The 26,924-nt window shown below is 43.8% G+C and overlaps 1 long non-coding RNA gene and 1 pseudogene across 1 annotated transcript in view; one reads left to right on the top strand and one right to left on the bottom strand.

The window, feature by feature from the left end:
- Positions 1 to 363: 363 nt before the first annotated feature.
- LOC142786703 (uncharacterized) overlaps positions 364 to 26,924 on the bottom strand; it is a 38,788-nt gene continuing 12,227 nt past the window's right edge. Inside the window, exon 2 of the long non-coding RNA XR_012889124.1 lies at positions 364 to 4,311. This is a non-coding gene — a long non-coding RNA (uncharacterized LOC142786703). The remainder of the gene's footprint in view (positions 4,312 to 26,924) is intronic.
- Positions 18,957 to 19,694, top strand: LOC142786676 (uncharacterized; annotated as a pseudogene).

Raw genomic sequence — 26,924 nt, 5'->3', positions numbered from 1 at the left:
GAACACTTTGACACCGTTTAGAGAAACCATTGACTTTATTGGGACCTTCGCAGCTTACTAAGTTTAGTGTCCTCGCAAAGGGACATTGGGTTCATGTGCGTGTTTATATTGAAGTCAGATGGCCGACTAGCACATTCTTTTTTATGAAAGTTTACCAGTGGGAATTCAAGTCTAGCTTCCCGTTGCTTTGTAATTTCAGGCTTATCCACCAAGAAGGCAGACGAAGTATTGCAACCAATTTGCGACCGGGAAACATCCGATATTTCGGACTCCGAGAATGAAGACGACGTTGACAACGTTTTATGACAAGACAAGGTGCTGTGACAAGGTGGAAAAGATGTTCTGACAAGACAAAGACAAATGTTCTGACAATTTGTGACAACTCGGAATGCAGCCTCGAGGCATCACACTGTAAATGTGTTTATTTATTTATTTACAATACTGCTAGCCCTTGTGGGCTGTAGCAGGGGTGGGAGGTGAACAGGTGAACAATACACAAACAATGTTAGGCAAAAAACAAGTCCAGCCGTCATTGAAAATCCTGTGAGGATCTACATCCTGTAAGTACCTCGGGAGGAAGCCCATTCCAGTCAACAATAGATCGCACCAGAAACGAAAACTTAAATACATCCACCCGCGGTACATAAGCTTGGACAGAAAATGAGTGATTGGTACGAGCCGACACTCGTCCTGGGGGGCCCAGGTATACACTGGGATCCAGCTTGTAATTCTTATGATACAGGTCATGAATAAATTTTAAGCGAGCTATTTTTCTTCGTGTAGCTAACGATTAAAGGTCAGCCCTAGCAAGCAAAAGTGATACAGACTGTGTTCTCATGTAATTTGAATAAATAAACCTCGCTGCCAATCTTTGTACTCGTTCAAGTTTGTTAATTTCAGTTTTAGTAAGCGGATCCCAGATGATAGATGCGTACTCCAGCGTTGGTCTAACAATAGTCTTATACGCCAACAATTTAACAGAGGGCGTTGCATTACGAAGTTTCCTTCTCAGAAAACCCAGCTTTCGCTTCACCAGTCCTGTAATGTTGTCAATATGATTGTCCCACTTTAAACTGCTGGATATAGTAACACCTAAGTATTTAAACTCATTCGAACTCTTAATTTCTCTATTGTTTATTGTGTATTTATAGTTAAGGGGGGATTTTTTATTTGAAATTGTCATGCAAACAGTTTTATCAAAATTAATTTTCATGTCTCATTTTTCACACCAGTTGTCAATACATCATAGAGCATCATTGAGGAGCATTTGATCAGAAACACTTTTCACATGACAAAACAAGAGACAATCATCTGCATATAACCTTACATCAACAAAAGGAGGCACAACCGTTGCAATATCATTCACATAAATTAAAAAGAGTAGAGGTCCCAACACGGAGCCTTGTGGCACACCAGAGGATACGTGTAAAAGAGAAGAACGTGCGCCACTTATTTCAACAAACTGCAACCTATTGTGCAAGTACGCTTCAACCCATCTTACAATTGCGGGATCAATACCAAGTATTAACATTTTTTGAATAAGTTTCTGGTGACATACTCTATCAAAGGCCTTAGAGAAATCAATTGCTATGACATCAACTTGTTCTTTTGAGTTTATCGCTGTAGCGAAAGCATGAACAGATTCAAAAAGCTGAGTGACGGTTGAAAGGCCTTTTCTAAAACCGTGTTGCTTATTATAAAACAGATTATTGTTTTCTATATATTGAAATATATATTTTGAAATTATATGTTCTATTACTTTGCACGTCGTGCATGTGATCGAAATTGGACGGTAATTACAAACATTAAAACGGTCACCAGCTATAAAATGGGCGCAACTCTTGCTAATAACCAATCAATCGGAACAGCGGCAGTACACAAAGATAAATTAAAAATTTTACCTAAGAAACTACAAACCCAATCAGAGTAGCACCTCAAAAATTCGTTGGGAATCATATCCGGACCAGGTGATTTTTTATCATCCAATTCAAGCAGTAATGCCATTACGCCCTCTTTAGATACGGTAAGAAGATTGGAACTAGTATCATCGAACGTACAGCCTTTTTTTTGAATGATCAATACTTGGAGAAAAAACAGTACTGAAGTAATGATTGAGTGCTTCGGCAATCTGAATTGGTTCGCTATAGGAGGTCCCGTCTATAGAAAGCCCAGTTATTTCAGACTGCGAACTAGACAGGTACCGCCAAAATTTCTGGGGAGAGTTGGATATGTATTCAGACAATATATTAGTTAGAAAATTACTTTTAGATTGCTTGACTTCTCTTCGTACCTGAGCACTAATGTGAGCAATAACAGACGAGTTTCTTGGTATTTTCTAACAGGCGCGACATAGTCGCCGTTTTAGGTGAATGATAGTTCTGGTAATCCATGGGTTAGCTTTTGCAGTTCTCTTTTCTCTTTGGGGAACAAAACGTGACAAACAGTCGTTTACTACCTTCTTAAAGTATTCCCAGAGGTCATTTACATCATCTGTAGGCGGGATAGCGTCAAAAGCCATTTCTAAGTAATCAAGAATTGAGGTATCATCTGCGGCCTGAAAATTGTACACCTTTACTCTGGTTATTTTTTCTAATTTTTTATTTGGTTTAAGAGTTGCTGCAACCACCTTATGATCTGAGATTCCATCCTTGATACTTATTTCATAATCAAACACTTCCTGTGACAAAAATAGTAAGTCCAACAATGTCTCGATTTGTCCTTGAACTCGAGTGGGCTTGTCAACTACCTGAACCAAATCGTACTTGATCATGATGTCAAGCAGATTTTCTGCAAGAGGCCTGTTAAGCGGCCCAGCAACTCGTGCATTCCAGTCAACACCTGGTAAATTAAAATCACCTGTGATTATTACTCTGCTTCGTTTGTTTGTCATTGTTAGCAAGTAGTCATCCAATTTCTCAAAAATATCAACTGAAGTTCCGGGGGGCCTATAGAGAACCCCTATAAGTAACGTGATATCTCCCATAAATAATTTGCACCACACGTTCTCACAGTCTTTAATGGGCGACAATAATTCGTACCGAAGAGTTTTCTTAATCAGTAAAGCAACGCCTCCGTTTCGGGTTAGTCTGTCATTACGCAGTACATGAAATGAAATGGGAAAAACATCCGTATCTGCAACATCCTCTGTTAGCTAAGTTTCTGTTACAGTCACGAAGTCAGGGTCATAAATTAGTGTCAACGATTCTAGTTCTTCTGTTTTCTTCAGAACGCTTCGTGCGTTCACGTTTATCAGCTTTATGTCGCACTGCTTCTTTTGTCAGACCGGGCGGCGTGCTTCGCTTTGAGCGTTCTTAACTTTCACGCGTGTATTGAAACGGGAATCCCACGTATAAGCAGCGTCGTCGATGTAAAGCTTATCTCGAACAAGCTTCACCTTCGCACCATTGCGCCTATCATCAAGAGCAGAGCGCCAAAGGGACTTTTTTCTAATGTTTCTTTTGAGTAGTCGTCAGAGACTCCGATATTAGTACCTCTCAATTTTTTGCAGCTCCTAAATATGGCCATCTTTTCATTGTAGTCATAAAATCTTACAATTACTGGTCTCTCCTGTTTGCTTTTCTTCTGACCAATGCGGTGAATTCTTTCTACTGAGGACACTGTAACACCAAGGCGCGTTGAGAATATGTTTCTTAATACTTTCTCTTCAATGTCCTGTCGTGTTTCCTTATCAGTCTCAGTGACACCAAAAACAAGAAGATTATTTCTTCTAGCCCTGTCTTCCAATTCGTTTAACCTTTCTTGCTGTTGTTCAATCGTGCGCTGGAGGCTTTCAACAGCAATGTCAAGGTTATTTATCTTAGCAGCTTATTCAGACAAAGGTTCCAATTTTTCTTCTATCTGAGTTAGCCTAGCTTGTATTTGAGTTTGTGTCTTTAAGATTGTCTCTAGCATTTCCTCAACAGTTGGTCCGGGATTGAGTTCGATGTCCCCGGAAAGCATTAGCACCAATTCTGACCACAACTTGAACAAAATGTCAAAACAATTCACTGGGAGCGGCAGCACAATCAAAAAAAGATTGCAGGAACGATAGTAAGATGCAGGAGCATAATAACCAACCTGCAAGATAAGCCACGCATGTTTCAGCGACATTGCTGCTGTAGTGCCGCCGCTCCCACTGAGGTGCCGCTGAAGTGGACGAGGTTTTATGTCTTCTTCGTGTGGTGACGTCACCGAAGTCTTCCAGTTCCATAGGTTGGCCCCGATGACGTCACGGGATGCTCTCGGGGATAATCTGGGCAGGGCCGGGACTTTGTCGGTCGATGTTGGAGCACTGTGCACAAGCGGCACCATCTGCAAGATAAGCCACGCATGTTTCAGCGACATTGCTGCTGTAGTGCCGCCGCTCCTTTAAAAAAATCTTGCACATATATAATGACTCTCAGAACTTTGATTCCAAAGAACTGCTGCTGCAGAATTCCGAAGTGGAGAACAGGTTGAAAAATAACTGCGGGAGGGGAGGGGGCGCTTGCTCGGTCGTTGGCCCATATTCGAGATCTCCTGTAAAGTAAAAAGGGGCACTTGCTCTGTATTTTAGGTGCCCACTCGCGATTGAAGTTGGAATTGAAACACTAGCGTGTGCTTTTTTCATAGCATTGTCAGGGCTGCACGAGAGGCCCATTGAATGTGACTACCCGTACAACCAAGGAACGCTCGCCACCAATTCAGCTGCTCTATCTGCGAGTGTTCTCTTCACACTGTTTTAAATGTGCGATACTTTACAGTAAAAATGCACACCTATTTTCATATTTTTGTGTTTCAACCAATTTTGCTTAAATATCTGCAGTCTGAACAAAGTGGAAACTTATTAGAGTTTCTTAGAAAGTTTATGCTTTGAATTGCAACCCGAGTCATGCAGTGAAGTTCATGCATGCACAGCTTACTCACCGCCACCTTTATTTAGGAGTGGAAAGATAGGCTGCTGCTTGAATTGTACAGAAAAATAAAAAAGGAGGTGGGGTAATTTGCCATGTCTGTTACAGGTAGGTGTACTTGCAACCAAGGACCTCGAAGAAGGATAAGTGACAGTGGCGGAAATGAATCTGCACTCCAGCCAAGTGCACAGCGAGCTAAGTCAGGAACATTATTGAAATGAACCACAAGATAAGCATTTTAAAAACTGCTAATAAAGTATTGTCTTCGCTTCATCATCCAACATGTGGTCGTTTTCATGATTCCTTTATTTTTCCTGCATGAAAAACCTCAAGCTGAGCATTCCGTTGTTAATACTAGCTCATATGTTGCAGGTGCTTATTTTGCTGCAATCTTGGATAGGATATTTAGTAAAAGTGCTCAGTGGCAATATTGTTTATCTGCTCCCTTGTTTGGCTTCAAGATGCACTTGTCTCTAATTGCAGAGAATTCATATTGATCTTTGAGGCATGTAGTAAATAACAAGCAACTTTTTCTGGCAAGGTTACCTTATTTCCAGTGATATGTGAGGTTTAACATCCCAAAACCACCACATGATTATGACAGACGCATGGCTTTGCATTTTCTTGTCTGTGACCTTTATTAAACATTTCTATTTCTCTTGAACATTATTTCTTTGACAGTATAGCTACATGACTGCTGCACAATTATATAGAATTAGTTTGCCTAATGAAGACGAAGAAATTTTGTTGATTTGCAAAAGGTGTGTGTATGGGCCAACATGAACACATAACCAACTGTTTCAAACACCCTCTCATGCAGTAAATATTCCCTGGTGAACTTCTCTTCTGGTTGTCTTCTGGTTTGAACAAATGTGAAAAAAAAAAAAGGTGATGGCAATAGGGAAGGCCTTGAAAAATCATGTTGCTATATAACGCCATAAATTCTGTGATGAACCACACATTCACATAAAAAAAACTGGGAGCAGAATTTCACAAGCACTGTACATCTATGCTGGTTTAGAGAAGAATTAATAAAATTAAGTTTGAGGATTTCATGTTGTAAAACTAAAATCTGGTTACGAGATGCACTGTTTCAAGATAAAGCTTAATAATTTTGACCTCATAATCTCTCTGAGTGCATGGAACTAGGGCACTTGTACATATTACAACTATTTTAATGGGACTCCTGAGGTTCGGAATCAATCCTGTGATCTCGTGCAGAACTGCATGCAGTGGCGGATCCAAAAGGGGGGCGCTAGAGGCAATCGCCCCCCACCCCAAAGCCTGTCAGTACCCCCTCCCCCTCTCTTTAGTGTTTGCTGTCCACCTGTTATCACCAATTAGGACAAATGACTGGGATTCCTTTAGGCACACATTAATAATATTTATGCCATGATAGAGTTTTTACGCTAAAAAAAAAAACTAAAAAGTAATGACCGCCCACCTCTCTCCGGTGTTACATTAAACAACCCCCCTTGCCCCGCCGCGGTAGTCTAGTGGCTAAGGTACTCGGCTGCTGACACGCAGGTCGCCGGTTCAAATCCCGGTTGCGGTGGCTGCATTTCCGATGGAGGCTGAAATGTTGTAGGCCCGTGTGCTCAGATTTGGGTGCACGTTAAAGAACCCCAGGTGGTCAAAATTTTCGGAGCCCTCCTCTACGGCGTCTCTCATAATCATATGGAGGTTTGGGGATGTTAAACGCCACATATCAATCAATAAAGCAACTCCCCCTTCGCCTAAAATGATTGACTGAATCCCCCCTGACTGCACGGCACCATTTCCCTTTACCTTAGCATCAGAATAGAGATACAGACTTTCTTTCTTTTAATGCACTACTTCATATTTAAATAAAGACAGCCGTATTTACACTGATAATTTTTAAAGCTACATGTGTAGACCAAAAAAGCATTTATATGGGACCAATGGTATAGCGTCTTGTATAAACAAACCGTATTGCTCATATGCTCTACAGCAGAATGCTGAAGAACGTCACTGCCTTAAACAACAGCTCAAAAAGAAACGTCTTCCTGGTGAATGGGAAATGTGACATATTAATCTCTTTTGGCATCTAGCATCAAACACTATGCTAAGTCGGAGTGAAATATGACAAAGACAGGCAATAATAATACGACACTGACGGGTTGTTCAAATGTCTATAATGAAATGCACAGGCATAAAGAAGAGGATAAATATGGTGCTACTATATGTACATGCAACAAAGTGGAACCTCAATACTAATTACTTAAATTCAATTAGTTTTATGACTATGGAGCTCACCAGCAATGTTTTTACTGAATGATGCTACCCTCTTCATGAGATACAATAAAACACCACATTTGAATTATGTAAGTTTTCTGTTTACTAAGTTGAGGCATTTGTGATTAGATCATTTGTGATGTGTTTGACAATCTGTGCAAATGCATGACAATTGAAAAAGCACCTGTTCAATCAGAGCAAAAATATCATATTTATTACAGTGAAGTTCAATATCTTATGACACCATCCTGACATGCTAAAGAAAATTCGAATAATTTGTGACAATCTTGACTAGAGAAGTATTTGAATTTCTAGACATTTAATGTTCAGGTATTAAGAGTTTGTTATAAAACGGATAAGAAAGAAGCTATATAAAGAGTAAAAATAGAGCTTAGTATAACATTGTTTGGAGGCCAGCAAAAGAGCTTAAGACCTAGAAAGACAGTTGACTTTCCTTGGTGTTAGCAAAGGACGTTAAAACTGCCAAAGACTAGCAAAGGCTTTTTTTAATCACAATCAAGAGAAGCCTTGCCTTGATTTTTCTGCTAAGCATTCTCTTTTTGACCACCAAAGCCTCCTCAGGGGGTGTTATAGCATCTGAAGATCATAAGTACTTTTATCTCGACAACTAACTCTAACCAGACAACCTTTCTAGTTGAAATTTATGGCTGTAAGAGGTAAATCGAGCTCTTTTATTATGCTTTTAACGGAGAGCAATGTAGGTTCCTTCTGCTTTGGTGTGCATGAGCCTGCAATCACAGAAACTTACACAAGTACAAAAGGTCTGTACATGGTCACAAACTTCCAATAGTGCTGTGATCAAGTGCTCCCAGCTTTTATTTAACTGCAAATAACTTGCTTAAAATGCCGCAGCTGTTGTTTCGTACATATTGGCCACATATTTTCGACAAATACTATTACGTTGTGCTATAATTAGTAGGCACGGAGTACCAAATGGGGTGCTTTTTAAAAACTAATGGACCAGCTGTTGTTGATCGTCTGAGCATGTTTTCACAACCAAAAGTTTACAAAGACAAATGTTGCAACAATAGAATTTATTATGCATTAAATATGCCAAGCAGTGGTCTTTGAGTTGCAGTTGAAAAATGCAATATGGCAGTGCATGAACAAAGTGTCAAGGCCCTCCATTGCCCTGGCCCTTTTATTAATGTATGGGATGCGATCTTTTATTAAATAGTTTGCATTATTAGGTAGTAAAAAGCAACAAGACTATAACAGATATTTCTTGCCCAAAATACATTACTGCTAGAACATGAAAAGAAGATGCACCGACCGAAATATGCCGCACTTAACTGCACTGTGGAATGCACCATAATGTTAACGTTATCGTGTGCCATAAATATATCAAACAATACCTTCGCATACAATCAACACCTATACATAGCCTTCATAGCGTACGAGAAGGTGTTTGACTCAGTCAAGACATCAGCAGTTATGCAGGCACTACTGAATCAGGGCATCGAAGAACGCTACATAAACATACTGGAAGAAATCTACAGTGGATGCGCAGCCACCATAAAGAAAGCGGCAGAATCCCAATAAAAAAGGGACTAAGGCCGGGAGATGCAATCTCTCTAGTGCTATTCATCTCGTGTTTACAGGAGGTCTTCAGGACCCTAGCTTGGGAACAGTTAGGAATAAGAGTTAATGGATAGTATCTTAGTAACCTGTGATTCGCTGATAACATTGCCTCGATGAGTAACTCAGGAGATGAATTACAGCTCACGATTACAGAACTGAACGTGGAAAGCAGAAAAGTAGGTCTGAAAATGAATGTGCACAAAACTAAAGTAATGTGCTAAAGTCTCGGCAGAAAACAGCACTTTGCGATAGGTGGAGAGATGCTGGAAGTTGTAAAGCAATATGTCTACTTAGGAAAGGTAGTAACCGCGAAGCCGAACCATGAGAGTGAAGTCACTAGAAGAATAAAGATGAGGTTGATCACATTCAGCAAGCATTCTCTAATCATGAATGGTAATTGGCCACTAACCCTCAAGAAGAAGGTATATAACAACTGCATCTTGCCAGTATTTACCTACGGAGCAGAAACTTGGTGGCTTACAAAAGGGTTGAGCTTAAATTGAGGATGAGCCAGTGAGTGAAGGAAAGGAAAATGATAGGTGTAACGTTAAAGACAACAAGAGAGCAGAGTGGGTCAATGAACAAACCAGGGTTCAGGATATCATAGTTGTAATCAAGAAGAAGGAATGGACATGAGCTGGGCACACTGCACGTAGGCAAGATAACCGCTGGTCATTATAAGGGTAACTTACTGGATTCCGAGAGAAGGCAAATGCAGGAAGGGGAAACAGAAAGTTAGGTGGGTCAATGAGATTAAAAATTTTGCAGGTATAACATGGACACAAAAAGCACAAGACAGGGTTGATTGGCAAATCATGGGAGATGCCTTTGCCCTGCAGTGGGCGTAGTCAGGCTGAAAATGATGACTCCTTCAATGTATGACGAGGTTTAAAAAAAAGTGAGCATGCGAAATTGCACTGAAGGCAAAGCACTCACTTTTTATGCAGATCGCAATTTACAGGTGACCACTTGACACACCAATCATACAATATATGTATAATGCGGTGGTCCATTGCGGCTCATGTCAGCAGAACCTTAACAACAAAATTTGCCAAAAGCGTGAGCAATAAGCTTGTTTGCAAGACTGAACATGAACATGGGCTTCTTTGCAGACGTTTTATCTTTTCTAAAGACTTGCCTAAGTATGATGCACCGTTTCTGCGTAATTTTGATGTAATTAGTAGACTGCTTTTTTCGTGCATTGTCATGTAAGCAGCAGCCAAAGAAGTAGAGGCCACAAAACTGAACAGAACTGAAAGGTTTAACTTGGTATAAGCATTCACGTGCGATCACCGACAGCAATCACAGCTTTTTTTTTTTTCTCTATGCTACTTGGACTATCTGTGCAAGTAGTGGAAATAATGCGATATTCATACCGCCGGCGTCACAGAGATACTTGTGATCGCGGTGAGAGCATCTGTGCGAAATTCGATGCTGTATAGCGCAGCAACAACAAAGTTGTTGCACGCGATTAAAATTTCTCGAGGAAAACCGGTAATAGTCACCCCTACACGGTCTAAAATAATCCAGATCTAATACAGTGCAGTGCGACCACATGCAGCAAGTGACCGTGTGACAGCATTCACTAAAGCGCGTCAGCGCACCGCGCATTCTGAACTAACATCCAGACAGAACAGTCAGCACTCACGCATCACCATATTCGCAAGGAATAATATCGCAATAATACAAACCACCGCACAACACTGATATAGAGGAAGCGCTGACACACACATAACACAGCCAGCAGAGCTTTTACATACCCCCATTGCTCCAGCCAGCGCGGGCGCACCGCTAATGACTAAAGTGCCTAGAGATGTTCACGAAATTTGGTACCTAGGCCACGTGCGGTTGTGAGAAAAGCACTTAGCGCGAGGCTACTCTTATTAGTTCGCGCCATGGCGCTATAGTCACCTGGCTGGTTAAAAAGACTGTAAAGTGCTCAGGATGTGGGGTGGGTTTGAAAGCGGACCCAAGTGTAGAAGCTGATGGAGAAGAGGCCGACGCGAAGTGTAGGCAATGGGAGGTTGAGAAAAAAATGGGGAAAATAATGGTTGTCTAGAGTGAACTGCAGATGAGAATCACCGATCTGGAGACTGCGTTGGCGACAGAGCAAGAGAAAACGAGGGCAATGGGAGAAAGGCTGAAGTCCGCCGAGAAAGCACTAGCCAAGGTGAACAAAGAAGCGGCCCACAGAGAGAACAGTAGGGAACCGGCAACCAGAATGGCGGAGAAGAAAGAGCAAGCAAGTTTGGAAAAAACAGGTTCAGCCGGTTCAATTGTCGCAAGGCCCAGCTTCAGCGAAGTACTGGTGGGGCTGGGAGGGGACAAAGCAGCTGGCGTCACAGGTGCAAGTAACGCCCCGGTGCAGGACGCTCCAGCTGAAAAGTCACAGCATGTGATAATCGCCGGGGACTCGAATTTAAATCGATGCACAGAAGCAATCAAAGAGAGGGTAAAGGGTGACAGGGTTGTAGTAGGGGCGTTCTCAGGACGCAAGCTGGAAGCAGTCATGAGGCAAGCGAGCGCAAAACTCAAAACTACAGCTTATAGACGAAACCTCGTGATGATTTCAGGCGGTTTAAACGATGTCTTAAATGAAGATACAGCAGGACTAGCAACCACACTGGCAAAAGGGGTCGATGACATGCGCACCACTTCTCCTCAGGTACAGGTAGTGATATGCACGATACCGTAGGTGCCGGTGCGTGACAGCAACCTGCAAAGAGCGGTTGTCAACGCAAACCAAGAGATATGGCGGACGAGTCGAGAGAAAGGCTTTGAGGTGGTGGAAATAAACAGAGAGGTGCATAGGTGGGGTGGTTTTCAAAGAGACAGAATTCACTTCGATGGGCGGCTAGGTCATTAGGTGGGTTGGCGACTGGCAGGACGCCCAGTAGCTTTTTTGGGGGGCAAGCGAGCCCTTCGGGGTGCAGGATAGCTAGTAACGAGCAAAACAACCAGGGAGACTCTTTGACAGGTGGTATGGACAGATACCTTTCCAAAGTGGCACCAGTATCTAAGATAGGTAAAGTCCGGGGCAGAAATAGACGTAGGCACGAGCGCCGAGCCAATTCTGAGATGGGGTATATTAACATGCAGGGTGGAAGGAACAGACTGAAGTGGGAAGAGATAGAAGAACAGCTAAGAGAGGAGAGGCCGATGGTATACGCTTTTCTAGAAACACATCTTAGAGACATGGAACGACCTCCTAACAATCCGGACTACGCGTGGGAATATTGTAATAGAACAGAAGACAGCAGAAAGGAGGGTGGTATTGGGGCATTCATTCATAAAAGTACAGACTGGCAAAAGGTCAAGCAGGAGTGCAAGGAACATTTATGGCTAAAAGGGAAAGTGGCAGGGAAACGACACTCCTTGGTTTCGTGTACTTGTGGACGGGAGCAAAGGTCAGAGAGGAAAACCTGGCAATGGTAGAGTGTATATCAAAGGACATTGAGGAGTTAGGAGGACACTGCGAGATAATTATACTAGGAGATATGAATGCACACAAAGAAGATATAGATGGGTATACCGACTCGACAGGCAAAATGATCATGGATATGCGTGAAAAGCATGATTTGATCATTTGAAACAGTATTGAGAAATGTGAAGGGCAAATAACATGGGAGGTAGGAAGGCTGCAGTCGACGATAGATTACGCACTGATGTCACATAGGATGTATGATAAGCTCAGGGGAATGCACATAGATGAAGGTTGCTCCAGAAGTCTGGGGTAGTGATCACAAATATATCAAGCTAAGTTTTGTAAGACCAGTGAAAGTGGGAAGGAGACAAGATGAGCAACTAAGGAAAATTTTTATTCAGAAAGGCAAATAGAAATAGCTCCTAAACAAATTGAGAAAGTAATCACTCAGGATAATAAAACAGTGTGGACATACACGAATCTAATTCGACTATTTGAGCTAGAGCTTGCTAAGGCACGTGACAAGTCACCCCGGAAAAGAAGAAACAAACTCAAAGGTTGGTGGGATGAGGAAGTTGAGAGAGCCATAGCAAAACGTCAGGAAGCCTCTAGGGAACACAGACATGCTAAGCAGCGGGATGAACCGACAGTTGATGTTGAAAGAGAATGGGAAATTTTTCTAAGCTGTAGAAGGGATGCATCCCTGCTGATGAATGAAAAGATTAAAAGAAAGGGAGCTCAGTGGCTGGCAGAAGTACATAGAAAAGATAGAAAGGCAACTGTAAAATTTCGGAACCATCTAAATTCCCTAAGAAATGAGACGATTTTTTGAGCAGAGGTTTATAACTACAGCTCAAGGTGCTAGGCTAGAAGGGGACGAAGCTATTGAATATATAAGAACAAGGGCGACAGAAAAATTTCAACAAAGAAGTGCTTTAGGCACCACAATAGACAAGGATGAATCAAATGGCGCAACGGCTCCATTTTCACAACGAGAGTGGGAAAGGGCTGAGAAGAGGGTTCCTAGTAGTACATCAACAGGCCCACATGGCATTCCAATTATGCTAACAAAAACACTAGGTGCGAAGTCTAGGCAGACTTTGAAAAAGGCAGTGAGAAAAATAATCGATGGTGAAGTCCCCGATGGATGGAAACTTAGCAGGACGAGCATGATCTATAAAGGAAAGGGGGCCAAAGCTGACATAAACAACTACAGTCCTATAACAGTGACATCAGTGGTCTACAGGCTGGCAGTGCAGATTATAAAGGAAAGACTGCAGTCATGGATAGAAGATGAAAGGGTGCTGGGGGAACTGCAGAATGGGTTTCGGAAACACAGGAGGTTGGAATACAATCTGTTCTCACTAACGCAGTGCATCGAAATAGTAGAAAAGGAACACAGGCCCATGTGATTAGCATTTTTGGATATCAAGGGAGCGTACGATAGCGCGGTTTAAGAGGAACTGTGGGGAATACTGGACACACTAGGCGTGGAACATATAGTCACTAATCTTTTGAAGGGTATCTATAAAGGTAACAAGGTAGTTATAAAGTGGGAAAAACAGGTACCCAAGCCTGCAGAGATAAAACGGGGGCTTAGACAGGGGTGTCCTCTGTCGCCCTTATTATTCATGATGTAATTACAAGGATTAGAGGCCAAGTTAGAGGAAAAAGGACTGGGCTTCTACCTCTCTTTCGTCAAACAAGGAAAACTCATTGAACAGGCGCTACTAGCATTGATGTACACAGATGATATAGTGCTAACGGCCGACAACAAGAAAGATTTGCAGAGATAGACGGACATCTGCGGTAATGAGGGAGATAGGTGAGATTTCAGATTCGGTAAGGAAAAATCAGCAGTCATGATTGTTAATGATAATAAAGGTTGCGAGCTTGGGATACAGGAAGTCACGCTAGAGATAACAGATAAATGCAAATATCTGGGCGTTCGGATAAGCAATGGGACTGAGTACCTAAGGAAACACGAAATATACGCGATAACTAAAGGTAACAGGAATGCAGTGGTAATGAAAAATAGGGCACTGGGGAATTACAATAGGTATGATGTTGTGAGAGGATTATGGAAAGGGGTCATGGTTCCTGTGCTGATGTTCGGCAATGCAGTCTTGTGCATGAGATCAGAAGTTCAAGCAAGATTAGAAATTAAGCAATGTGGAATAGGTAGGTTTGCTTTAGGAGCTAACGGGACACCGAAACAGGGAGTATAAGGTGATATGGGGTGGACATCATTTGAGGGCAGGGAAGCTAGCAGCAAGATAAAATTTGAGAAGCGATTGAGAGAAATGGGGGAGGTGCGTTTGGCTAGGAAGGTTTCAGCTACTTGTACATGAAGAATGTCGGTACAAAATGGAGGAAGCGAACCAGACAATTGAATGGTAAATACTTAGAAAACAGCAGGCAGCCAAACCAAAAAGAATTATCAGTTAAGAAGAAGGTGAAGGAAGCCGAGACCGATATATGGAGAATTGGCATGAATAAAAAGTCCGCACTAGCGATCTATCGAACATTTAAGGAGGAAATTGCCAAGGAAAGGATCTATAATAATACTCGGGGTAGTTCTCTACTGTTTAAGGCCAGGACGGGAGTATTGCGAACCAAGACATATCAGACCAAATATGAAGTGGTAGACGGAGTATGCAGTGCATGTAGAGAGGAGGAGGAAACTGCTGAACACTTGTTAATGTTCTGTAAAGGGCAACACCTTATAGTTCGGGATGATGACGCGGAGTTTTTTAAAGCACTGGGGTTTAGGGACAGGAAGGGAAAAATAGACTTTAAGCGTGTAGAAATAACTAGAAGAAGGTTATCTGATTCGTGGCTAAAGTCAAGGCACGAGTGAAAATAAACCCTTCACTGCAAAGTACCAGTCGTCAACTTCACTATTTAAAGGAAAAAAAGACAAATCTAGTGGTTACTTCACTAAGTATTACGGCTAGGTGGCGTTAGCCGCCGCCCGATCCAAAGGGTACAGCCATATCAATCCATGCATCCACGTCACCCAAGGCGGTGATGCGCTGCACAGACGGCAATCAACCACGCGCGCGGCTAATGTGAAACATTTATAATATTTTTTTTTTGCACGTACATGGCCTCAAATGGCGATTGAGAAAATATGTTAATTAGCTTTTGGAGAACAGGATACCTACGCAGGTGTGCGAATGAACTGAAATATCGTCAGGTACATTCACAAGATGCCGAAAGTGAGCGTGTGACGGCACTGAAACATTTTGTTGATGTGACGTGGTAGAAGAGTGTAACGATAAACTCAGTTGTGAGCCATTGCTTGCAACACTTTCCAAGGCGAACCAACATTTCTTCAAGCACTAATCTGTAAATAAAGCCCATTATTCAAAACGTATACTCAGAGACGAGAGTCACGAGCGGTATCTGGATGAAATTCTTTTATTTTCTGCACACACGTCATACAACGAATTTTTGAGTAGTTACTCGCTATATGTTTACAACAATGCATTCTCAATAATATGTCGCACGCCCTTTTTCATCCCCAAGAAAAAATGTTTTATATTTCACAAGCGCCTCACAGAAGATTGGCCTGCAAGCCTAGGTGATGCGCCTGAGCTTCAGGTACTTCCTCTTTTCAGATGCTTGCTCTTTTTGGAGTACCTTTGTGTAAAAACGCAAATAGGTGAGCAGAAAAAACTTCTTTACTTAATTGGCGAGGCTCGGACCATGTTGTGCACAGCCCAGTGTGACTTTTTTTTTTTTAAAGCAGGAAACAAGCTTTTGCAAGCTGTCACTGTGAAGCTATCAAGCTATCACTGTGTAGCTAAACCACTTTGAAAAAGTGATTTCAAAGGCGTCTACAAATGCGAACAGCTTCTCCAAAAGGCCTACCCATAGGCGCCCGCACGAGAGGGGCAAAAGCGGCTGGCCACCTGGGAGGGGGGTGCTAAATCTGCTGTTCTATACATTGACTAGGCAGCAGGCACTCTTTAGTTATCTAAAAGGGGTCGTAAAATGTGCCTCATACACTGATTCAATAGGAAAGAGGCGCCCTGAATTAAACCTTCGCCCCCCCCCCCCCCCCCCGCCGGCAGGCGCGCCTATGAGTCTGCCGGTCCCTTTCAATGCGGACAATTTCGCCAATCCCAGTGTGCTCAAATTCCGGGAGATGTACATTTCGCTTAAGTGCAGCTCGCACACAGCCGAGTTTTCTTGAATCAGCTTGCAGCGCGCGGGATATCGCTCTCCGCCATTGCGCTAACAGAGCTTCGTCCTTCGGAACGCCGAACAACGCATGCTTCTTTTTAGCCGACTTGTAGCCTGTAGTGAACCCCGGGACGAAGCAATGGCTTTGTTTTCGCGCCATGGCAGTGCATACAGAAGCATTGGTCTCAAAGTGCCACAGAAAAAAAAAAAAAAAAAAAACGAGGGCGAACGCGCCCATTGAAACTGTCGGAAACGTGCCAACAACGTGTGGATGGATTGATGTGGCTGTACCCTTTAGATCGGGCGGCGGCTAACGCCACCTAGCCGTAATACTTAGTGAACTAACTATTAGATTTATCTTTTTTTTCCCTTTAAATAGTGAGGTTATAAACGATTGCGCGCGCCCCTACGCAGCTCCTCCTCGGGGCTTCAGTGCGTTCTGTAGGCGCCGCTTGCCGCTCATCACACTTTCCTATTCTAGCCACTGTAACTGTACTAGCATGGCTAACGTGACACTCTAAGACCATGTGTGGTAACTACCGCGTTTGCAATATATATCTAAAAATAAAAACAATCTATTTTTAGAGTAAAATAAAAGAATTGTTCAAATTTTATGAGTTCATTTTTATATAAAAATTTAATTGGTTTGTATGGTGGCAACGCAATTATTATAGGAAACCGAAAAACTGGGAAAATACGTGCCCAAAGCAAAAGGCGGTTAATTGGGACAGACAGACAGTTGGCGGTAGTCCGCGAACAGAAAAGTTAACGTGAACGAACGGATACGTGCTCTACGTTTATTAGTCACCATAGCAGAATGTCGTTTGCTTGAGTATCTCAAGGAGGAGGAGAAACTCATTTTGGAAACAATCGAACTTTTTCAACGACAAATAAACAGGCTGAAGATAGAGGAGCAACATATATTGCACGCGCTACGCGAGCAGCAGATCAAGAAAACTGACGAACCGACTGAAAAGCAACTTCACTTGAAGGTAATGTCATTAGTTCTCTGGGGCGTACATTAGGGTCACTCAACATTTCTTCTTTTCTTTTCAGAATCACGGAAAAGCAATGGTCGTCAAAAACGAAGAGGAGTCCACAAATGTCGAGGCTGTTGATCAGCGGGGCAACAACCTAGACCGTAAGTAAACCACGTTAACAAAGTGCCTAGACCCCTAGCTGCTTGGTTACCAACGCTATCTTCTAAAAAAAATTATTTCACCGCTAATCGGCGACAACCCTCAAAGAAATGGAGTACGCAGTATTATGGGTATGCTATTTCAAAAGTGTCTAATGTATTCAATTTGTTTCCAGCATGCTCTACCACTGGTGCGATGGCTTTTCCAAGTGGGCAGCAAACCAGCGAAGAGATGAAGGAAGATAAGCGAGAGAGCTAAGGAAATATATGTGCACTGTATTAAAATAAACTTCACTCGAACAACGTTAGCACTGTGCTTCAGCTCATTCGGTACGTGCCGCCTCTCGTCATTTTCGTCTCTTCCGCACGAAGACGGTCTTGTAGGGAGCTTGCACGAACGGCAGCAATGCTATGCAGTCTGGGTAGGTACCCAGGCATCGCGGGAGAGGGTGACAACGGCGAAAGTGACATCACATGAACAATATGTATTATCAGTTGAAAGCAAGCACACGACCTTAGAAGAGTACTTTAAGTGACACATCAGAATACTTAGCTTCACTGCAACACATGTTTATTCATTTTACTTATGAAACAACGGCAGATAGCCTGGATAGGCTTTTATTACCTAGCAACACGACCGTGTCATGGCTACAAACATCACTGCGCTTTACCCATCAAGAATTTTGGCATGATCCACAATCTTTCCAAAGGTCCTCCAGCAAAGGGGTTATGAAATAATTATTGACAAAACTTGCGCAGAGTGCAGTGCCCTGTTCATTCACTTAGGTTCAGCAAATCACATCCGCAAGGAAGTATACGCAAATCCATTTTCAAATGTATTGACGTTGTTCCAAAAAAGTTTCTCCTAAAACATCTCCTGCAAACTGACGGGCTTACACATTCAAATCTTGATGGCCCATAATGGTCTCTTTCTTCAAAAAACAATGAATACCTGTCGGGGGAATTCCGCAGGACAAAAGGTCGCCGCGCCGTGCGTATTTTGCTTACCACAACGCTGGGCACGTAAACGTCGGTCGTGTCCAACACTAACATGCGGTTTCATCAAGTTATCCCATTTGCAACCTTATTAAAATGGGCGCTAATACGTGCCAACTCGCGAGTAAGGGTTGAGCAACACGTGAGACCAAAGCACAATGCTGCACGCAGAAAGTCGTGCGCGCATACCGGAAAAGGCTGTACGCACGACGCGGCGTATAACGCAATCTAGCGCCGGGTCATGTTAGCTCATAGCTGACATGGCCCTCACGTGGTGGTGTGTGTTGTGCAGTGTTGTGGTCTTAGTGGTAGCGTTAGTAGCGCGCGGACCCAGTCGGTGGCCTTCATTTATCGCTCCTCATTCACGTACGTGCCCTCGGACCCTTGGGTGAGTGTCTGTAGTCTGCAACGGTCCCCTCTTCTGTGCACGAAGCAGCGTGCCAGTCTCGAAGACGACATGAATGTTGGTGCGAAGTTTGACAGCTATGTCGAGTTTGATAGAGCATTCAGAGACTTTCAAGTCGCTACAAACACTGTTTTTGTCACAAAGGGCAAGCAAGACTGTGGACGTTGTGAATTCTCGGCTTTCTGCCAGTCTAACTAAGCTTGACTCAAAGTTAAAATTCGCGAACATAACTTATGTTTGCAAGCACTGAGGTGTCGTGAGAAAGACGGGGACTGAAATTCGTCTGCAACAAAGGTAAGCGCCTCCACCACCTCCACTCTCGCCTTAGCCATGAGATCAGAGCGGGAACTGTGAAACTCAAAAAGATTTCTCCTAGGATTATGAAGAAGGACTGCCCAGCCAAAATTATCGTAACGGCGCGCCGGGCCAGCCAACTACTAAAGGTCACGGTTGTCAACTTAGAGCACAACCAAGAGGTCAGCCCGGAAACATATAAGGCGTACTCAGAGTGTTGCCAGCTGAACGAGGAGGAGGTCAATTTCGTTCGACCCCTAATAAAGCTGAATGTTCAACTTAGCCTCATCGTGGAGAAGCTGCGACAGGAAACTGGTAAGAATTTTTTTCTGCGAGATTTGTCATTTATTTCTCTCTTTAATTTATGTTCGTGCAGAGAAAGCAGTAATCGCCAAGGATATACAGAACCTGAAGTGTGCGCGGCACACTTCAGGTTTTGTATATCCTTGGCGCGGCGAGGAGAGAATGAGGCGATCCAGTTGCTGCAGGAGATGAACAACTTGAAAGCAAAGTATGGTGCTAAAGTGCTTCCCATAACAAATGAAAACAAGGAACTACAGATCCTGTTTTTCCAAACTCCGCACAAGCAGCAGGCGTTTAAGTGCTTCCCGGAAGTTGTCCTGCTCGATGCAACATACCGGACCAACAAGCTGCGCATGCCTCCGTTTGTAATGGTTGTAGAAGATGGATCCGGTTCTAGTCATGTGGTCGCCTATGCATTTGTGGCATCTGAGCAGCAGTATGTTGTGACACATCTTTTAGACACGTTTTTTAGTACAAAGTTGTGGTTATAGACAAAGATTTTACGGAAGTGAATGCTGCCAAAGCAGCCTTCCCAGGTTCCCCAGCTGTACAACTGTGCGAATTTCATGCGAAGAAAGCCTTTCAAACTGCAGCTGCACAGCTCGGAAAGTCACCTGATGAACGCAATCAAACGTTAGCCAGCTTTAGTGAAATGCTGCAGGCTCCCACACTACAGAAATATGATGAAGCAAAAGCTGAATTCGAAAGGTATGGCAGCTCAGAATCCACCAGCTATTTCACTAAAAACTGGGCAAACGTCACCAAGATGTGAGTACGGCACCTTTGCGATCAAGAGTTTACAGGAGGAAACAATACCAACAACCATGTTGAATCGCACAACGCGAAGATAAAAAATGTTCTCTCATAGTCTTCAAAGCTTCATGAAGCTCTTTGTGGCCGCTTAAAGTTATCCACAAGCTTGTCACACGCAGCACATCACAAAACCATCCTTCTAAAGACCTGCGACTTTTATAGCGATGAAGGACATGAAGGTGTGCAGGAGCAGTGTCGCCAAGTCCTCACACCGTATGTCTGCAAGCTGTTGAGCAGTGAGCTGGTGAAACTGCACGATGAACTTCGAGAGGTTAGAAAGTTATCAGCGCACAGCTATGCAGTTTTTTCTACATCCACTGATGTCTGGCACGATGTCTCATTTGAAAAACATTCATGCAGCTGCACCACGTACAAAAGAATGAGGCTGCTTTGCCGGCACATGCTTGCAGTTTGTGCTAAATTTGACATAAAGCCATGTCTGGAGGAAGCTGTCAGCAGGCGATGGTTCAAATCATATCAGGTGGAGTTCCTTGGAACCACTGCAGTGAACAACCATGAAGAAGTTGACGCTGACTTGGAGTCCACGACGGGCAGCTTTGCGAAAGTGCAAGTTATGTCAATGCCAGGGCCTTCCTTTCAAAAAATGCATAGAAACCAACGTTTAAATTACGCAATGAGGACGCTGAAAGCTATTGCAGACAATCTGGCTGACTCCCAGCCAGACGTCTTTGCGGCACGACTCAGTTTCTTAGAGTCTGAACACAGCCTGGCTAAGGCAGGAAGAGGTGACACTGAGCAATCATGAAAAAGACGAGGTGCAAGCACCAGAAAATTCCACTTGCCAAGGTGTAGGCTCTGGAGATACGCTGCATATTGATGGAGCACAGAAGCTGCTCAACCAGAGTCAGGCCAGTGTCACCACGGGACCCTCGATGAGCGGAAATGACACTGGAAGCTCTGCGAACGAAAAGTGCTCTGTGGGACCCTCAACCAGCGGCAGTGAGACTAGAAGCTCTGCGAACCAAGAGGGCACCGCATCCAGCCGAGTAAACGAGATAAAACTCCCCCTAGTCAAGAGTCGAGGCTGTCCAAGCAAGCGGGTGCTGCAAAGCAGGTTAAAACGACTGAGAGAACAAGATGATGGCCAACCAGTGCCAGTTAAGCAGCTGCCTGAGAAGTCGCAAACACAATGTAAGGAAGATTGGATTCTGCTATTGAAGCTTGCATTTATTCTAGCCACTGTGTTTGCGTTAACTTTGACTTTTTTTCATTGCACTTTCTCCCCAGTGATATTGTCTGGACTCATTGGTGATGGCCTGTGCCCAAGGGTGCTAGATGGTGCCTACATCTTACAGGAGCGTGACTTGGAAGTTCATCCTGAAGTCCTCCCCAGTGCTCTGCTAGACTGCAGAGTATCCTTGCCTTAACTAAAAAAATACTTCAGTCCTGATGCATGGGCTCTTTTAACTTCCTCGGGTAAATTATTGTAACATACTCAGTGCCTCCTTGTTTTGAAAATCTCTATTTTTTTGTTTGTAGTTGCTGTAAAGAAGGAGAAAGGGCTGTGGAGTTGTGGCCTTTTCGAGCTTATCGACGATGGGCAGACTAGTATGGTTTGCTGCGACCAATGCCTAGAGTGGCTCCACTGGTGAGGGCATGTTTTCTGGGAACTTTATCGCTAATATTTTGATAGAAAATGTTACACTGTGTGAAAAAGGGTTTCAGCCACATGACTACATAGGTTCTTTCCTTTTCATTTCTTTTTTTGCATAAGACCCCCTTTCTATAGTTGATGAAAAAAAAAACACTACAATAATGTGATGAAATGCATTTATCTCCAACAATTTTGAGATAAACAGTTGTAAAGCTTGTTTTTCTTGAAGTTCATCATCAATGGCCACAACTGTTGCTGTCATCCTGAATCAAAATTTTATTCACTTCATTTGTTTTTGCATAGTAAGTTTACTATAATTTTCACAGCACAGCCATCTTCATTTCAGGCCATGTGCTGGGATTACCAAGGAAACTGCAAGGAAGCTGTGGTCTCTGATTAAGTTCTGCCATCATCCTGTTAAGAATAGCACCTGCCAAATGAATGCCATGTGCCTAGGGTACTTTTGATAACTCCAAAGTAACTAAGGTCAATAAAACTATTTGCCCCCTCTCAATTTTGTGGACTTTTACAGACAGATGCCACAGTATCCTGGTGGTCTTGACATCTGCAAATTTCGTAAGTTCAACTGGTTCGCGTGGCAGAATGATGCAAAGGTGCACAGGCTGTGCTAGTTTGCTATAAATACATCGGCGTTAACACTATTTTACCTAGCAATTTTAACTGCAGACATTACCCTGCGGATAGCACTTAATATTGGTAAACGTAGTTGCTTGTCTGCTTGCGTGACATTTTGGCTGCCGTCAAAGGTAGCCCTAATCCGAAGCCTCTCGAAAAAGGGTGCTTCATCTCTCCCATGTCTGGTTAATTTCCAGGGCATGTTTCAGGATAACGGGCAGCCACCAGCAGTGGCGTAAATCTTGGGAGGGTCACCCTGACGCCCCTTGCGCTCCGGCTGGGGAGGACATTCCCCCCCCCCCCCCCCTCGAAATTAATCGTTGAAACACCACACATATGTGCGGTTAGGCAGAACTTAGCTCCAGCCGTACGTGGTGTTGGCCGTACACGTGGTGCCTGAAAAGATGCGAGGTCGGGTGAGGGGACAAAAAACTGTATTGCCTCGTGTGTAGAGCTTAGCGTGCGCTGTTGATTCGAGTGCGGAGGTGCAAGCAATGCTATCTGCTTGGTCGTACCGCTCAGAGGTAGGCCTGCGCCCGCTTTTCGTTTCAACGATGCGCGGATACACGAGCGAATCCTTGCTGCGAATTTATATTCTATTCGCGCCGATTAGTACGCATTTCGACGGCCACGGCCATACCACGATATTTTAGTACACTCCAGCCTTCCTAGTCCCAATAACTCTGACTTGGAAGAATAGGATGTTACTTGGATAATTTCAGTGTGACTTGGACAAAGACAGGAGACACATAAAACAGACGAGCGCTCGTATGTGTTTTATGCGTCTCCTGTCTTCGTCCAAGTCGCGCTGAAATGATACAAGTAACTTCCTAAATGCACCTTCACGAGCACGCTGGTCACGAGCTAGGTTTCGAGAATTTGCCGCGTCCATGGCCGGAAGCTGTCGAACGCCTTCACGCTGCTTACTCCTTGACGCGCATGGAAGAGGGGACCATTGCGCACTACCAACGCCTCCTCTAGAAAGATGCCTGCCGCATGAGAAGGAAAACAGCTGCCACACCCTTTCCCTCCTTCATTTTAGAATGTTCTCGGTCGCCAGCACCACCTGTGGCGGACGGTGCAACAACGCCACACTTTGCATAGCCTCTGAAACAGTGGTGTACAGTTGCAGGTCTCGAACAACTCTAAAGTCCCTCAATAAATTCAAATGTATCGAAAAGGTTTCATGAAGCCGACGGCGCTTGCGATAGGCTGATCTGTGACACGTGAGCTTGCTACGCCATGAAGGTTCCCGCGGTCTGGGAGGAGAGCGCTCGCTTCGCCTGTTCCGCTATGCACGTTGTGCAGTGATTTAGTTCTGGAAGGTCCGATATGTCGTGTTGCTGTGCGCTTGTGTGCCGAAACCGGACGGAAGATGGCAAAAAGTTATTTTGCATCCCGCGGGGCAAGCAGAACCTAACCAGAAGAAAAGTATAGTTGCACAGAATTGGAAGGAAAGACTTCGAACCGTCGGACACTGCACGACTATGCGAGGTAAGTAACGCGACACAAAGGCGCAAGAAAAAGCATACGCGTGCATGTGCCGAGCTGCAATAGCATTTCATTCGTGCGCGCTGGTTTTGATGGCCCACATTTGTCGAGATTATTCATTTTAGTGCTTTATGAACCCGCTGACGTAGGTCATGCACTACGAGCCTAGCATGCAAGTAAATAAAGCGAGGGAAGCGCACTAACTCGCTGACAGATATCCGCATTGTGTTGCATGCGACCTAAATTTGTTCGCCGCCGTGGTATGGCAGTTACTGCGGTTACGGTGCTCGGCTGCTGACCGGAAAGACGCGCTTCGATCCCGTCCTCGGCGGTCACATTTTCGATGGAGGTGAAATGCTAGAGGCTCGTGTACGGCGCGTATTCAGTGCACGTAATAGAATCTCAAGTAGTCGGGAAATTACCAGAGCAGTCCACTACGACATGCCTCTTACTCATATCGTGGTTTTGGTACGTAAAACCCCAGCAATTATTATTATTGTTATAGCGATAAACATTCATAAATTTCAGCAGTGACTTCTACTATCTCCAGTTCTCTATCTCTGCGCGCGTTAACTTCGTTTTACAACATGTTCAGAAAGTCGTTTCCAACTCTGCTACAGGATCATTTCACAGAAGACCAGTTTGAACCGATTATTCTCAAGAATACTGGTGAAAAGAAGCTAAGGCCATTTGCGATGCCAAGCATCTTTTTGCATCGACCAGTTGCAAAGCCACACGAGCCACCCCCTAAAAAAACAAGAGCGGAAAGTACTGGTATGTTCACGGTGTTCATTAGGACAAATGATCTTGAATGCTATTCACAGTGTTCAAGTCAAATTTGATTATTGCAATGAAAACAATCCTTCAGTTATCATTTGTCATTATGTTCATGTATCCTACCCAGATGACCGCAAAGTCAAGCAAAACACACAGGTCGATGTCGAACCCCAACCAGCCGACACTGAGAATGGTAAGTTTCTCCCGTCTGTGAGCTCCTACCTTTCCATCAGCTGGTAAATTGCGTGCTTATGCTCTTCATTCGTTCACATACAGACGATATATGCCGTGCAGAGAGCACAGAGATATTTTATATTTTGTAATTTACAATCTTTTTTTATGTTGCAAAATATGGTTCAAACTTACCTTCACGTCTAATAAAGCTGTGTCTAAAGCTGATCCAAGCAAACAGGCAGATATTTTGTGTGGCCCAAAGCATGTGTATTCCCCATGTGACATACCAATGCCTCTCTACATTGCTGGTTGTCAACTTGCTTTGTGCTCTACGTAGATGTTCCTAATATGCAACTAGACCTACAGATCCCTGCTCTATTCCAGCCAGAAAGTACACAGGCTAGTGAGTTGAACAGTTTTGTTCGAATTTTTGTGTGTGCCATCATTCAATGCCTCTTTTGCGCATAGCGACATACTTACGGAAGCTGACACAACCTTTCTTTCAATGCAAGTTTCCATGCTACTTACTAGGAGGTCGAGGCCCTTTGTTTCGTAAATCGCAATACATTATACTCGTAACAGTACCGATGTGTGTGCAACTCGTGCAGAGTGAGAGAAAATGAACTGCATGAAGGGAACAAGGGAAAAGAAACATGCGGGAATGTTAGATATTCCTGCGCTTATCTGATGTTTTTGTGTTGCGCTTCCCTGCTCTCATGCAGGTCATTTGCTGTCAGCAACGCATTCCTAACAATGCTATTTAAAACTAGGGGAGATGTCTCACTGATAAAGAATACACAGAGAACAGCAAACAGGCTGTTCCGTGCATGCGCTTTCTGTATCAGTGTGACGTCTTCAATATGAAGCACCACCCAGCCCCCGGTCTTGCCTGTTTAGCATTGACAAATGCTTTAGACCTAATTTCGGTGCACGAATTCAGGCCACTTGATACAAGCAGCTCTACAGAAGAGGGTGGCCCAGCTTGAAATTGAACTTCAGGCGACACTACGGAAGCTTCAACTTGCTCAGAGGCAGCGTTTCCAGGCACTAACTGCAAATAAGCACCTTGTTGCAGGACTAAAATACTTGAATGAAGACCAAGTTAAATGTCTGAAGATGGCAACAATGCCGGGGACTCGATGGACTAAGAAGACTGTTATAAGGGCATTGAAAATGAGACTTTCCTGCGGAGCACGTGGCTATGACTCGGTCAGGGAGCTTGGACAACCTCTGCTAACAGAACGCACCCTACATCGTCACTTGGAAGAGTACAAGTTCACACCAGGTTTGCTGGAGGACATCATGGCGTCTCTCGCACTAAAGGTAAGTGCACAGACAGGTGCCCATGACCCTTGACCTGTCTTGTTACCATAGCACCGCTGTTTGCATCGCCTAACTAAATCTTTCCACTCCACAGGTTAGCCTCATGTCACCAGAGGAGCGGCACGCCACTTTAATGCTCGATGAGATGCAGCTTGCACAAGGCTTAGTGTACAACCCATCCTCGGGAACAGTGCTTGGAGCCCCAACTATACCTCTTGCAGACGGAACACTGCCACCCGACTGTTTGGCCACTCATGGGCTGGTATTTATGCTCGGTGGAATAACAACCCGCTGGAAGCAAACAGTTGCTTACCATTTGACTGGAAATTCATTCCATGCCAAAACAGTTAAGCATATAATCACTGTCCTCATAAAAGCATGTGAGGCAATTTCCCTGAATGTAGATGTTGTGGTGACAGACATGGGAGGGGGGACCCAAGCCGTCTGGAAACTGTTCGGTAAAATTGTAGGCAAGCACAGCAAGTCTAAAACCTCGTGTCCCCACCCATGTGATGCATCTAGGCAACTTTTTTTCATGGCTGATGTTCCTCATCTCCTTAAGAACCTGAGGAGCCACTTAACTAAAGGCCAGA

Source organism: Rhipicephalus microplus, unplaced genomic scaffold (assembly GCF_043290135.1).
Source record: "Rhipicephalus microplus isolate Deutch F79 unplaced genomic scaffold, USDA_Rmic scaffold_28, whole genome shotgun sequence".
Taxonomy (NCBI): Eukaryota; Metazoa; Arthropoda; class Arachnida; order Ixodida; family Ixodidae; genus Rhipicephalus; species Rhipicephalus microplus.
Note: the sequence above shows the minus strand (reverse complement) of the source record. Positions and strands in the feature narration are given on the sequence as shown.